Genomic DNA, 16,369 nt, shown 5'->3' on the forward strand with positions numbered 1-16,369 from the left:
CGGTTCGCACTCCGAAGGCTACCCTGGGGTGACCCTTTCCAGTTACCAAGCTATGAGAGCCGCTGTCGCCTGATCAACCTTGACACTTTGCAAGTTAAAAGGAACGTCACCAGAGCATTGGACATTGCGGACGTCGTACAAGGCAGGGTTGATTCAAAGGTTCTTCTTGAGCTTATCAACCTGAACGCCCGTCCGAGAGCTCTTCGTAACTATGTAATGTTGAGGCCAAGACACCATCGATCAAATTATGGTCAGGAAGGAGCTTTAGGCGGTTTGCAGCGGATATTCAATCAAGTTTTCCAAGTGTTTGATTTCCATTTGTCCCGAGAGGTTCTCCGGCGTATATTTTATTGTTTTTTTTTAATGACCAAGCTTATTAGCTATATTAATGTGTGTTGCCATGACTTGACTATCTGTATGTTTTTATTATGAATATTGTATTTCATCTATAATATCATTGGGGCAGCAACAAGCCTGTTGATGTATAATAATAAATAAATAAATAAATAATAATAAATAAATAAATAAGTAATAACAGATACCATTTCTTTATCTTGTCTGCAGCAAAAACGCAAGGTAAATGCTGGACACTTTTAAGCGGGCCTGCCCAACCTTTTCACGCCACGCGCCAATTTTTAGAATTCACACTTGCTGGCGGGCATTCGCTACATTAATATTTTTTAAATTTTCAAAATTATCTGTTTTTTTTTTCATTATCTAAAAAAAACTAAACTCGATCGTTGCATGAGGAATCCATTAGAAACATTTCAGGTAAATCATTCCCATCGGTAAACGGTGTTGATAAAATAGGAATTTCGTTACTTCACCAGAATATTTGCATGAACTGTTTTCAACGGGATGAGAGAAATGTACCAGATTTCAGCAACCCACTGTGCCAAAGTACCGCCGTACCGCCCAACCATCGCTTTTCGGAGAGGAGAGGTGTTAAATCCATACTTTGCTGCTAACCATTCACGAACAACCAACGCAATATCTCCATAGCCGAGGCCCTGTGTCTGACAGTGTTTTTGCCAGAATTGACGAACTCCTTAGAGGAAAGCAATCGATGTACACGTTTAAATTGTAATATTTTTAGCATAAGTGACGATGGCAAAAATACTGATGTGGATGAAACTAAGGAACTGATGCACTCGGAGAATAGCAATAATCTGAATAACTCAAGTTTCCACAGCGGAGAGGTACTTAATAGTAGTGAAGGAAATGAAAAACTAACTTTTGAGGATAATAGTGTTAATAATAATCAGTTACAAGCTCAATTGAATCATAACCAAAATAGTTCTTCGCAAAATTTGCATGCATCAAAAGAAATATCAATCTATTTTCAAAACTTTAATCGCATGCGAAGTGCTTCTAAAATTAAGGAAATACAAAATAATATTTTGAGCTGCTCTTACTCAATAATTCTAGCAAACGAGACAAGCTGGGATATGAGTGTAAGAAGTGAGGAAACTTTTGGTAACAGTTATAATGTGTTTAGAGATGACAGAGATTGCGAATGGTCCGAAATGGAAATCAGGTGGTGGAGTTCTGGTGGCAGTTTCCACAAGTTATAATTCAGAAATCATTGCAGTAACAAAATTTAAAGAATTCGAGCACGTGTGGGTGAAAGTTCAAATGGCAAATGAGAATCATATTTTCTCTTCGGTATACTTTCCTCCAAACAGAGCCAATAAAGATTTATATGATAAGTTTTTTTCTGTAGCTGATCAAATTTTGTCAGGCCAAACTCCTGAAACAAAAATTCACATTTTCGGTGATTTCAACCAACGCAATGTAGATTTCATACCAGATATTGATAATGAAAACATTTTGCTTCCAATAGTTGGAGAAAGTGAAATTCTGCACTTTATTTTTGACAAAATTTCAAGCTTGGGACTTAATCAGGTCAACCATGTGAAAAATCAACAGAACTGTCATTTGGACCTATTGCTAACTAACATTTATGATGACTTTAGTGTGAACGAATCACTCACACCATTATCTTTGTTTCTACACGATGTTTCCCCACCTAATGACTATCAAATTGAGGAAGTTCTGGATTATCAAGCAGCTAATTACGAGAACATTAGAAATAAATTAAACATCAGTGATTGGCAAACAACTTTGAGGAATGAAGATAATATCGAAAATGTTGGTAATTTATTTCACAGTAAATTGTTCAAAATAATAAAATAAGAAGTTCCAGTTAAACAATGTAGACGCTGCTTATATACAAAAGAACCAATCTGGTTCAAAAGGCAAATAAAGAACTCAAAAAATCGAAAGCAAAAAGCGCATAGAAATGACAAAAAAATGAATAATTCAAGTAGTATGGAAAATTATTTGAACATTTGCGATCAACTTAATATGGCTATGCACACAGCATTTGATGAGTATAATGCAAAAACTGAAGCGGAAATTAAATCTCGTCCCAATTTTTTTTTTCCGATATATGAAAACACCAAACTGAAGACTGACAATTTTTCCTCAATAATGTACATAGACAACAAAGTGGGTACTAATTCTGATGAGATTTGCAATTTGTTTGCTGAGTATTTCCGTGAAATTTACTCTGAACACTCAGAGGAGGACCGTGATCGCGCGTTTTTTGATTTCTATCCTGAGTTCTCAAGCGATATAAGCGTCGACCAAATTAATGTTCTTGACATCTTGGACGCGTTAAAACAATTGGACGTAACAAAGAGTACCGGTCCAGATGGTGTTCCCCCCGTATTTTTGAAAACTATGGCAGCTGAGCTCACTGCTCCTTTGTTTTGGCTTTTCAATATGTCATTAAAATCTGGAGAATTTCCTAAACCGTGGAAAACTTCCTTTCTGGTGCCGATTTTCAAGTCTGGAAAAAAAATCCGACATCCGCAATTACCGCGGAATCGCTCTTCTCTCCACCATTCCAAAATTATTCGAAGCAATTGTTAATGAGAAAATATTCAACCAAATAAAAAATAGGATCACTACAAGGCAGCACGGATTCTTTAAAGGTCGGTCGACAGCTACGAACTTACTGGAATTTGTGAATTATTCTCTTGAAGCCATGGACAGAGGAAATCATGTTGAAGTTTTATATACGGATTTTAGTAAAGCGTTCGATAGAGTCGATATACCAATGCTTCTCTTTAAACTGCAAAAAATGGGAATCCAGCCTGGACTCCTTAAATGGCTTGAAGCATATCTGACCAGTCGCAATCAAATAGTTAGGTTTAAAGGAAAGCAATCTGTAGCTATTCATACCACTTCGGGAGTCCAGCAAGGCTCTCATTTAGGTCCGCTATTACGCTTTTACGCTGACGATATGAAACTTTTTATTGAGATCAAAGACGCTGAAGACATGAACACATTCAAACACGAGATCCAGATATTTCATAACTGGTGTATAAAAAGTTTGCTACAGCTCAATATAAAGAAATGCAACTTAATTACTATAAGCAGAAAACGAGATATTCCAAATATGACAATCACTTTAGGTAGCCAAAAGGTAACAAGATGTGATAGAGTTAGGGATCTTGGCATAGTTATAGACTCTAAGCTTCCGTTCATTGACCATTATAATACTATTGTAAACAAAGCTAATAATATGTTAGGATTCATAAAAAGGTTTGGCTACAACTTCCACAATCCATACACTATAAAAACATTATATATTGCTTATGTCAGATCGATACTTGAATATTGCAGCATAGTTTGGTCACCTTACACAGTCACGCATGAAACAAGAATTGAGTCGGTACAAAAGCAATTTTTATTATATGCACTACGCAAGTTAGGGTGGACTCAACTTCCACTCCCGTCTTATAAAGCACGATGCATGCTAATTAGTATACAAACATTGAAGGAACGACGGGAATATGCGATGCTATCTTTCATTAATGATGTTATCTCGAACAAGGTCGACTCAGAGGCAATATTAACTTAATTAAATTTTTATATCCCACAAAGACCTTTGCGAAATCGAACTTTATTTGCCTGTAGTAGTCATCGTACAAACTATGCGAAATTCGGACCCATAAATCAAATGATGGCTGCTTATAATAAAGATTGCAATGCTATTGATTTCACTACATCTAAGACTAAATTGAAACAATACTTGCGTACTCAGTAAATGCTTGGTGTGTAAAATTTTCATATCGGATAAAAGTGCTTAGTAATTTTAAGTAACGGAGAACTATATTATAAGATTAAATCTGTATCAAACGGTCTACAAACTTGATTGACGACAATAAACAACAAAGTGCTTCATGTTCAAGTCATTGAGATGTTTGGTGATATCTGCTGGAAAAGCCAAGCCAAGGGTCATTCATCTCGAGTAGTGGTTTGCCTTTATCTTGTAAAAATAGCCCCATTTTCCTTTAGAAAAAAAATCTCTCAAGCATGGTACCAAGGCGTAGGTAACGCACTTCGCAATAATACAGGAAGTCTTCGTATTCGTCATTTCCGTCAACATCATTTATAATTGGTGGTGGTTGAGATCCCTAACGTTGATAAAGTTGATTGTCTTGATAACAAACGTCAATACTTGAGGAATATTGATCGTTTTCGCATATCGATTCTATTGTTGAATATGCAGTATGGCAGGGAGTATCGCCATATCTTCGTGATTGCTTTTCCATGCTTAGAATTGTCACAACGCCATTGTTATTTCCTGTCATTGATTGCTGGTGCTGCATCAATCGTAAGGTCGCTTAAGTTTTCCTTGGAGAAAAATAGTTCCTTCGCATAGGTCTTATCAGCCCTCAGGGTTTCCCGTTAGTTGTTGCCTGCACAGGGTTCGAAGCTGCCAATTTAGCTGTCATTCGAAAATGACCATCCATTCCTCTTATGAACACAGCCAATTTTGCCACGTTTCTTTTTATTTTTATTAGAGAAGTTTCAACCCTGGGCTGGCTCACCTATATGCTACGTTTTTCACGTCGGTATTTTCATTGTTTGCGAGAGAGTTTCACGTACCGTAGCTTTCAAATCTTCTGCGAGAACTTTTACTCTTCATCGTTTTCCGTGCAAACTAATGCTTCTGAAGGAGGCTATTTCCTTGAGACTTACGATGGTGTAAACCAGAACCGAAATGCTTTCCTTAAGTTAATTAACACGCTCTCGGTCCTGGAAAAATTTTAACCGTTTTGCCAAAATCCTACTAACAGCAAAACTGGCCGGTACTGCATTTTCTGACTTCGTATTTTCTTGAGTGAAGAGAGTTGTTGTTTCTATAATCCATTGTACCAATAATTTAAATCAATGAATGTAAATTTAAATTGATTGAGCGCCCTACCTTTGAAGTTCTACCAACTTTTGGTTCGTACCTGAGCCTTCTCAAATATTATATTTCATAGAATGCTTGGATTCAGATTTTATTCTTTCAATATAGCAAAACTTTCTGAGCAAATTGAGCAAACCGGTCTTCCTTTTTTCAACGTGAACGTAAACTACCCATGCCAATCTTTATTTAAAATGTTTCAAGATTAGATTTAAAACTTAAGTATTAAATAATGAATAATAAAAAAGAGTTTCCCGAGCCAGCTAGAAAAACTGGCGGGCCGAATCTGAGTTTATTTTTCTTACGCGCCGCGGGCCACAAAAAATGGAGCCGTGGGCCGCATCCGGCCCGCCGGCCGTACGTTGGGCAGCCCTGCTTCTAAGAGTCCGTTACAATCGTCCTGCGAAACGCTGGGGATTGCGTCACTGGCTTGATCTGGATTGCGTCACTGGCTTGAAAATAAATCCTCCAAAAGTGCATTTCGCATAGATTTTGGCCCAAACTAAATTATAAACATATTTGTAAGGCTGTATAAATTGGAATAAATTTGTAAACCGACGTTGAAAAATGCACGTGGGACGTTTCAGTCACATTAAGCAAAAGTAAAAACAAATCGGGCGAATTTCCATGGCCTTTCAACCCTCAAACTAATCTTGAGCACCATCACTCATTACTACTGCCAGAGACAGAGATGAGGCACCATCTAATTATAAGAGTTTTCTCTTTTAACATTGTCCCTAATCCTAATACATACCTTTGGTTTAATATTACATCTTATCTATTAAAATTTTTGATCAAATAATTGATTTGATTACTTTTCGAACTACAAACAGTACCACGACTCTCCCAATAGTTCATACGGTTTCCTTCATATTCCTAGTCCTTCAGGTGACGGTGGCTGACCCTATTTCGACCACTATACATTTTCCAGCAAATCACCCAACTACATTCGATTCATTGCACCACTCACTCGATTGCTCCGCAAAATCAATCCATTAGGCTAATTGGAGTGCCCAAGCTTTATTGATTGCAGCTGATTTGCAGTTTATCACTTTCCGCCGCACTTGCACTTTCTTCCTCAACTGTTTTCACCACTGCTGGAAATTCTCTGCGCACTGTCGATAGTGAAATTTATGGCACGGCACCACAAAATGAGTTCGCGTTATTCGCGGAGAAAGCGAGAAATGCACACCCGAGCGATGACGCCCCCTGTCTGCATGCAAAAGCACAATTCACTGGACCACCATCCGTCGAAGTCCTTTTCAATAATCCAACAAAGTTATGAGCTACATAAAGGCAACCAGCAGAACGGCACTGGCTCAGTAGCAACAGCAGTAGCAGCACTTATTCAATTATGTAAGTTTCAGCTGACTTCCGGTCCGGAGGAGGGTTGATTGACTGTGCCTCAATCGGCTGCCTGTTGTGGCCCTGTTTCGTCACTTTCTCAAACGGCAATGAGTGTCAATTTTAATTTTCAAAACTGGCACCACGAATCTACGGCATTCGACTACGATGGCCTGGCAGTAATTCAGCTCGGAGGACCACAGAAAAACCAACAATATCCATCACAGAAAACCCCAACCAAAAGCTGCAACAACGCGCTAACACGGCCTCCGCGTCTTCCAAGGCGAATAATCCTCGCGGTCCGAGTCCAAAACAAGTACTAATCGACGCTAATAACGATTTTCCCAGTCGAAGGCACCTCCGAAGGAAAAGCGTGGCGTCATCGTGAGCCCCCCCTTAAGGAAATCCCGCCGAGCACACTTACACACACGTGTGCCTCCTGGCTGATACTCGTGTATCGAAATGGAGTAAAGACTGGACCGAGACGGCCACTAGCAACGATGTGTAACACGCGAACCCACTTCGCCAAGTCTTCCATAGGTTCCTTGCAGCTCATGGATTTATCCATCTATCAGATCAGAGTGCTTTTGCGGGTATTGGAATTCCACATTTAGTAATTAGTCATGGAACATATTCGGTATGTGACGATGAACTATCAAAATAGAGAACTGGAAACTTGCACCATGGATGATTTTTCCCGCTTTTCAATTTACCTGCAATACAATAAGAAAGTGATTGGATGCCTTTTCGAGCCGGCTTCGCTTTGAGGGAAACTCAAAACACAACAACGTTCATCGTAATCGGGCAGGTGGAGATTGATGGAGCTGCCTGGTTGTTCCCCCGGCAGGGAGAGCCAAGCAGCTTGCTAACGACCGCACACAACACTTACCATGCCCACCTAAACGGTTTCACATAATACTGTCTTGGGACTTTCATTCGCACACGGCATTCAAAATAACGAACGAAGTAGAAGCAATACCCACCACTGCGGCCGGACGGTTTGGAAAAGAAACCTCACGATCCAACCGCCGTTTCGTGCCACCAATAATGTAGGGCATTTCTTTTACAGCGGTACCTCGCGAAGGGAACCTCCCGTCCCGATCCGAACGTGTGTAAACGAATGAAGCCATGTTTCGCAAATCAGTCTTCACGTCAATCGCTAACACCTCTGGCCTCTGGCTCACCCAACGCGAAGGAACCAACATTTCGAACCATTGAACCAATACACGGATGGGGTGGAAAGGATGCTTTCCCTATTCGATTGGTAGCTAACCGGCCCTAGCGTAGGTGAGGCTACCAAAATCGTGGTGCCCAGGTGGGATCCATTCGACACCTTCTCTGTTCGGCCACTGAATATTAGGAGAGGTATTTTAGCATTTCTTACCTTCTTTGTTGTGAGTTTGGCGTGTTTCACTCTCACTCTTATCCATTCGTGCAAATGAAAGCAAAACTTTAGGCACTCGATTAGCATGAAATACCTACCAAGAGGACTACCTACGGAAGTTTTGAAAACATCTCAGCAAAGTTGTTTGAGGCCAGCAAAGACCGGTTATGGCGGTTGGTTAGTCAACCGATTCCATCGATGATGGAGTCGCATGGTACAAGACAGAGTTGTAAAATGTCGTTGGACGTTCAGTAATTTGGATTGTGGTTATTTTTCGATTTTATAACATACATTTTACAGTTTTGGTGATCTTAAATGAAAATTATGTTAGTTTTATAAAACTAATGCTAGTTATCAAATAATAAATTATTCAGAAATATAGAAATTTTGGCATTTCAAAACTGTCGTGACCCAGACGAGATTACAAGGCTCGTCCGTTCTTCGCAACAATATCCTTAATCATTTAAAAAGTTTAATCTAATGTAGCTTGCCAACCATTAGAAAGAAATACACACCAGAAAAGCGTATTCAAATTTGAAATTAACTGATTGTTAATACCAAAAGGCAGTACAGTGAATCACTTCTCTCCGATACTTTATAGACGTGATCGTATATATTACATTCTTCACTACATCTACTCTTCAAGTGTGTAAAAACGTAGAATGAATTAAGAACTTCTTATTCACCTGTCATAAGACGAGTTTATACAAGTCGAGTCAAGTACGAGACACTGAAGACGGCCTTACTTTTGAGGTCGAAATACGTATCTGTCAAGATACAATTAAGTGGTGGAATTCAATGGGATTGTATAAACTCGTCTTATGACAGGTGAAAACATTCCACTAAAAAGCTCAAAATAATTTTCTTATCAACTTCTTATTGGCAATCCCCGATTAAATATAATCCACATTAAATTATGTTTTTACTACTCTTTTATTTGACAATAATTTAAAAATCAAAACTACATTCTCAATTCTTCAAAAAGATTTATCATGTAATACAACCAAGCCGAAAACGTATTGGATTTCTAAATTAAATTTAATTCAAATCCAAACAAACATCAGTCCAATGCAAATCCAATTCGAATCCAATCCAGATCCAGTCTAAATCCAATCCAAATTCAATCAAAACCCAATTAAAATTCAATATCCAGTCCAAACCCAATTCAAATCCGATCCAAATCAAATCCAATCCAAATTATATCTAAATCCAATCCAAATTCAATCCAAATCCAATCAAAAGCGAATCCAAATCCAAATCCAACTCTAATAAAATTCAAAATCAATCCAATTCCAATCGAAATCCAATCCAAATCCAAACCAAATCCAATCCAAATCCAATCCAAATCCAATCCCAATCCCAATCCAATCCAAATCCAATCCAAATCCAATTCAAATCCAATCTAAATCCAATACAAATCAAAACAAAATCTAATTCAAATCCAATCCAAATCCAATCCAAATCCAATCCAAATCCAATCCAGATCCAGTCTAAATCCAATCCAAATTCAATCAAAACCCAATTAGAATTCAATATCCAGCCCAAACACAATTCAAATCCGATCCAAATCAAATCCAATCCAAATTATATCTAAATCCGATCTAAATCCAATCCAAATACAATCCAAATTCAATCCAATCCAATCAAAAGCGAATCCAAATCCAATCAAAAGCGAATCCTAATCTAAATCCAACCCTAATAAAATTCAAAATCAATCCAATTCCAATCCAAATCCAATCCAAATCCAAACCAAATCCAATCCAAATCCAATCCAAAGCCAGTCCCAATCCAATCAAAATCCAAATCCAATCCAAATCCAATCCAAATTCAATCCAAATCCAATCAAAACCCAATCAAAATCCAATCTAATCCAAATTCAATCCAAACCCACTCCAAGTCCAAATCCAATCCAAACCAAACCAATCCAAATACAATCCAAATCCAGTCAAAAGCGAATCCAAACCAAATCCAATCAAAAGCGAATCCAAACCAAACCAATCCTAATAAAACCAAAATCAATCCAATTCCAATCCAAACCAATGCAAACCAATCCAAACCAATCCAAACCAATGCAAAGCCAAACCAAATCCAAACCAAATCCAATCCAAACCAAACCAATCCAACCAGTCCCAATCCAAATCCAATCCAAATCCAATCCAAATCCAATCCAAATCCAATCAAAAGTCAATCCAAGCTCAAATCCAATCCAAATCAAAACAAAATCTAATTCAAATCCAATGCAAATTCAGTCCACATTAAATTCAAATCCAATCCAAATCCAATCCAAATCCAGTCTAAATCCAATCCAAATTTAATCAAAATCCAATCCAAATTCAATATCCAGTCCAAACCCAATTTAAATCCGATCCAAATCAAATCCAATCCAAATTATATCTAAATCCAATCCAAATTCAATCCAAATCCAATCAAAAGCGAATCCAAATCCAAATCCAATCCAAATAAAATTCAAAATCAATACAAATCCAAATCCAATGCAAATCCAATCCAAATCCAATCCAAATCCAATCCAAATCCAATTCAAATCCAAACCAAATCCAATCCAAGACCAAACCAATCCAAACCAGTCCCAATCCAAACCAATCCAAACCAATCCCAATCCCAATCCAATCCAAACCAATCCAAACCAATTCAAATCCAATCTAAATCCAATACAAATCAAAACAAAATCTAATTCAAATCCAATGCAAATCCAATCCAAATCCAATCCAAATCCAATCCAGATCCAGTCTAAATCCAATCCAAATTCAATCAAAACCCAATTAAAATTCAATATCCAGTCCAAACCCAATTCAAACCCGATCCAAATCAAATCCAATCCAAATTATATCTAAATCCAATCCAAATTCAATCCAAATCCAATCAAAAGCGAATCCAAATCCAAATCCAATCCTAATAAAATTCAAAATCAATCCAATTCCAATCCAAATCCAATCCAAATCCAAACCAAATCCAATCCAAATCCAATCCAAAGCCAGTCCCAATCCAATCAAAATCCAAATCCAATCCAAATCCAATCCAAATTCAATCCAAATCCAATCAAAACCCAATCAAAATCCAATCTAATCCAAATTCAATCCAAATCCAATCCAAATCCAAATCCAATCCAAATCCAAATCCAATCCAAATACAATCCAAATCCAATCAAAAGCGAATCCAAATCCAAATCCAATCAAAAGCGAATCCAAATCCAAATCCAACTCTAATAAAATTCAAAATCAATCCAATTCCAATCGAAATCCAATCCAAATCCAAACCAAATCCAATCCAAATCCAATCCAAATCCAATCCCAATCCCAATCCAATCCAAATCCAATCCAAATCCAATTCAAATCCAATCTAAATCCAATACAAATCAAAACAAAATCTAATTCAAATCCAATGCAAATCCAATCCAAACCCAACCCAACTCAAATTTAAATCCAATCCAAATCCAATCCCAATCCCAATCCAATCCAAATCCAATCCAAATCCAATTCAAATCCAATCTAAATCCAATACAAATCAAAACAAAATCTAATTCAAATCCAATGCAAATCCAATCCAAATCCAATCCAAATCCAATCCAGATCCAGTCTAAATCCAATCCAAATTCAATCAAAACCCAATTAAAATTCAATATCCAGTCCAAACCCAATTCAAACCCGATCCAAATCAAATCCAATCCAAATTATATCTAAATCCAATCCAAATTCAATCCAAATCCAATCAAAAGCGAATCCAAATCCAAATCCAATCCTAATAAAATTCAAAATCAATCCAATTCCAACCAAACCAATCCAAATCCAAACCAAACCAATCCAACCAATCCAAAGCCAGTCCCAATCCAATCAAAATCCAAACCAATCCAAACCAATCCAAATTCAATCCAAACCAATCAAACCCAATCAAAACCAATCTAATCCAAATTCAATCCAAACCAATCCAAACCAAACCAATCCAAATCCAAACCAATCCAAACACAATCCAAATCCAATCAAAAGCGAATCCAACCAAATCCAATCAAAAGCGAATCCAAATCCAACCAACTCTAATAAAATTCAAAATCAATCCAATTCCAATCGAAACCAATCCAATCCAAATCCAAATCCAATCCAAATCCAATCCAAATCCAATCCCAACCCCAATCCAATCCAAATCCAATCCAAATCCAATTCAAATCCAATCTAAATCCAATACAAATCAAAACAAAATCTAATTCAAATCCAATGCAAATCCAATCCAAATCCAATCCAAATCCAATCCAGATCCAGTCTAAATCCAATCCAAATTCAATCAAAACCCAATTAGAATTCAATATCCAGTCCAAACACAATTCAAATCCGATCCAAATCAAATCCAATCCAAATTATATCTAAATCCGATCTAAATCCAATCCAAATACAATCCAAATTCAATCCAAATCCAATCAAAAGCGAATCCAAATCCAAATCCAATCAAAAGCGAATCCAGATCTAAATCCAACCCTAATAAAATTCAAAATCAATCCAATTCCAATCCAAATCCAATCCAAATCCAAACCAAATCCAATCCAAATCCAATCCAAAGCCAGTCCCAATCCAATCAAAATCCAAATCCAATCCAAATCCAATCCAAATTCAATCCAAATCCAATCAAAACCCAATCAAAATCCAATCTAATCCAAATGCAATCCAAACCCAATCCAAATCCAAATCCAATCCAAATCCAAATCCAATCCAAATACAATCCAAATCCAGTCAAAAGCGAATCCAAATCCAAATCCAATCAAAAGCGAATCCAAATCCAAATCCAATCCTAATAAAATTCAAAATCAATCCAATTCCAATCCAAATCCAATGCAAATCCAATCCAAATCCAATCCAAATCCAATCCAAATCCAAACCAAATCCAAACCAAATCCAATCCAAATCCAAATCCAATCCAAATCCAGTCCCAATCCAAATCCAATCCAAATCCAATCCCAATCCCAATCCAATCCAAATCCAATCCAAATCCAATCCAAATCCAATCTAAACCAACACAAATCAAAACAAAATCTAATTCAAACCAATGCAACCAATCCAAACCAATCCAAACCAATCCAGATCCAGTCTAAACCAATCCAAATTCAATCAAAACCCAATTAAAATTCAATATCCAGTCCAAACCCAATTCAAATCCGATCCAAATCAAATCCAATCCAAATTTTATCTAAATCCAATCCAAATTCAATCCAAATCCAATCAAAAGCGAATCCAAATCCAAATCCAATCCTAATAAAATTCAAAATCAATCCAATTCCAATCCAAATCCAATGCAAATCCAATCCAAATCCAATCCAAATCCAATCCAAATCCAAACCAAATCCAAACCAAATCCAATCCAAATCCAAATCCAATCCAAATCCAGTCCCAATCCAAATCCAATCCAAATCCAATCCCAATCCCAATCCAATCCAAATCCAATCCAAATCCAATTCAAATCCAATCTAAATCCAATACAAATCAAAACAAAATCTAATTCAAATCCAATGCAAATCCAATCCAAATCCAATCCAAATCCAATCCAGATCCAGTCTAAATCCAATCCAAATTCAATCAAAACCCAATTAAAATTCAATATCCAGTCCAAACCCAATTCAAACCCGATCCAAATCAAATCCAATCCAAATTATATCTAAATCCAATCCAAATTCAATCCAAATCCAATCAAAAGCGAATCCAAATCCAAATCCAACTCTAATAAAATTCAAAATCAATCCAATTCCAATCGAAATCCAATCCAAATCCAAACCAAATCCAATCCAAATCCAATCCCAATCCCAATCCAATCCAAATCCAATCCAAATCCAATTCAAATCCAATCTAAATCCAATACAAATCAAAACAAAATCTAATTCAAATCCAATCCAAATACAATCCAAATTCAATCCAAATCCAATCAAAAGCGAATCCAAATCCAATCAAAAGCGAATCCTAATCTAAATCCAACCCTAATAAAATTCAAAATCAATCCAATTCCAATCCAAACCAATCCAAACCAAACCAAACCAATCCAAATCCAATCCAAAGCCAGTCCCAATCCAATCAAAACCAAACCAATCCAAACCAATCCAAATTCAATCCAAACCAATCAAAACCCAATCAAAATCCAATCTAATCCAAATTCAATCCAAACCAATCCAAACCAAACCAATCCAAATCCAAACCAATCCAAATACAATCCAAACCAGTCAAAAGCGAATCCAAACCAAATCCAATCAAAAGCGAATCCAAACCAAATCCAATCCCAACAAAACCAAAATCAATCCAATTCCAATCCAAACCAACGCAAACCAATCCAAACCAATCCAAACCAATCCAAACCAAACCAAACCAAACCAAATCCAATCCAAACCAAACCAATCCAAACCAGTCCCAATCCAAACCAATCCAAACCAATCCAAACTGAATCCAAACCAATCCAAACCAATCCAAACCAATCCAAACCAATCCAAACCAATCCAAACCAATCCAAACCAATCCACATCCAAATCAAACCAAACCAATCCAAACTGAATCCAAACCAACCAAACCAATCCAAACCAATCCAAACCAATCCAAACCAATCCAAACCAATCCAAACCAATCCAAACCAATCCAAATCGAACCAAACCAATCCAAACCAATCCAAACCAACCAAACCAATCCAAACCAATCCAAACCAACCAAACCAATCCAAACCAATCCAAACCAACCAAACCAATCCAAACCAATCCAAACCAATCCAAACCAACCAAACCAATCCAAACCAATCCAAACCAATCCAAACCAATCCAAACCAATCCAAACCAATCCAAACCAACCAAACCAATCCAAACCAACCAAACCAACCAAACCAATCCAAACCAATCCAAACCAATCCAAACCAACCAAACCAATCCAAACCAATCCAAACCAATCCAAACCAATCCAAACCAACCAAACCAATCCAAACCAATCCAAACCAATCCAATCCAAACCAATCCAAACCAATCCAAACCAATCCAAATCAAACCAAACCAATCCAAACCAATCCAAACCAATCCAAACCAATCCAAACCAATCCAAACCATCCAAACCATTCCAAACCAATCCAAACCAATCCAAACCAATCCAAACCAATCCAAACCAATCCAAACCAATCCAAACCAATCCAAACCAATCCAAACCAACCAAACCAATCCAAACCAATCCAAACCAATCCGAACCAACCAAACCAATCCAAACCAATCCAAACCAATCCAAACCAATCCAAACCAATCCAAACCAATCCAAACCAATCCAAACCAATCCAAACCAATCCAAACCAATCCAAACCAATCCAAACCAATCAAACCCAAACAAACCCCAACCAAACCCCAACCCAAACACAACCAAACCAACCAAACCAATCCAAACCAATCCACATCCAAACCAATCCAAACCAATCCAAACTGAATCCAAACCAATCCAAACCAATCCAAACCAATCCAAACCAATCCAAACCAATCCAAACCAATCCAAACCAATCCAAACCAATCCAAACCAACCAAACCAATCCAAACCAATCCAAACCAACCAAACCAATCCAAACCAACCAAACCAATCCAAACCAACCAAACCAATCCAAACCAATCCAAACCAACCAAACCAATCCAAACCAATCCAAACCAATCCAAACCAATCCAAACCAATCCAAACCAATCCAAACCAATCCAAACCAATCCAAACCAATCCAAACCAACCAAACCAACCAAACCAATCCAAACCAATCCAAACCAATCCAAACCAATCCAAACCAATCCAAACCAATCCAAACCAACCAAACCAATCCAAACCAATCCAAACCAATCCAAACCAACCAAACCAATCCAAACCAATCCAAACCAATCCAAACCAATCCAAACCAACCAAACCAATCCAAACCAATCCAAACCAATCCAATCCAAACCAATCCAAACCAATCCAAATCAAACCAAACCAATCCAAACCAATCCAAACCAATCCAAACCAATCCAAACCATCCAAACCATTCCAAACCAATCCAAACCAATCCAAACCAATCCAAACCAATCCAAACCAATCCAAACCAATCCAAACCAATCCAAACCAATCCAAACCAATCCGAACCAATCCAAACCAACCAAACCAACCAAACCAATCCAAACCAATCCAAACCAATCCAAACCAACCAAACCAACCAAACCAATCCAAACCAATCCAAACCAATCCAAACCAACCGAAACCAGATCCAATCCAAACCAATCCAAACCAATCCAAACCAAACCAATCCAAACCAATCCAAACCAATCCAAACCAATCCAAACCAACCAAACCCCATCCAAACCAATCCAAACCAACCAAACCAATCCAAACCAACCAAACCAATCCAAACCA

At 37.5% G+C, this 16,369-nt stretch overlaps 1 protein-coding gene across 2 annotated transcripts in view; it reads right to left on the reverse strand.

Moving 5' to 3' along the window:
- LOC134225122 (protein stum) overlaps positions 1 to 6,864 on the reverse strand; it is a 231,097-nt gene extending 224,233 nt beyond the window's left edge. Inside the window, exon 1 of one of the 2 annotated variants that reach the window (XM_062704922.1) lies at positions 6,237 to 6,864. The gene's annotated coding sequence lies outside the window, so the exon portion shown is untranslated. Of the gene's footprint in view, positions 1 to 6,020 lie in introns of both variants that reach the window. The other variant, XM_062704921.1, reaches the window with a different exon arrangement.
- Between the last annotated feature and the right edge of the window lie 9,505 nt (positions 6,865 to 16,369).

Source organism: Armigeres subalbatus, chromosome 3 (genome assembly GCF_024139115.2).
Source record: "Armigeres subalbatus isolate Guangzhou_Male chromosome 3, GZ_Asu_2, whole genome shotgun sequence".
In the NCBI taxonomy this organism is placed as follows: domain Eukaryota; kingdom Metazoa; phylum Arthropoda; class Insecta; order Diptera; family Culicidae; genus Armigeres; species Armigeres subalbatus.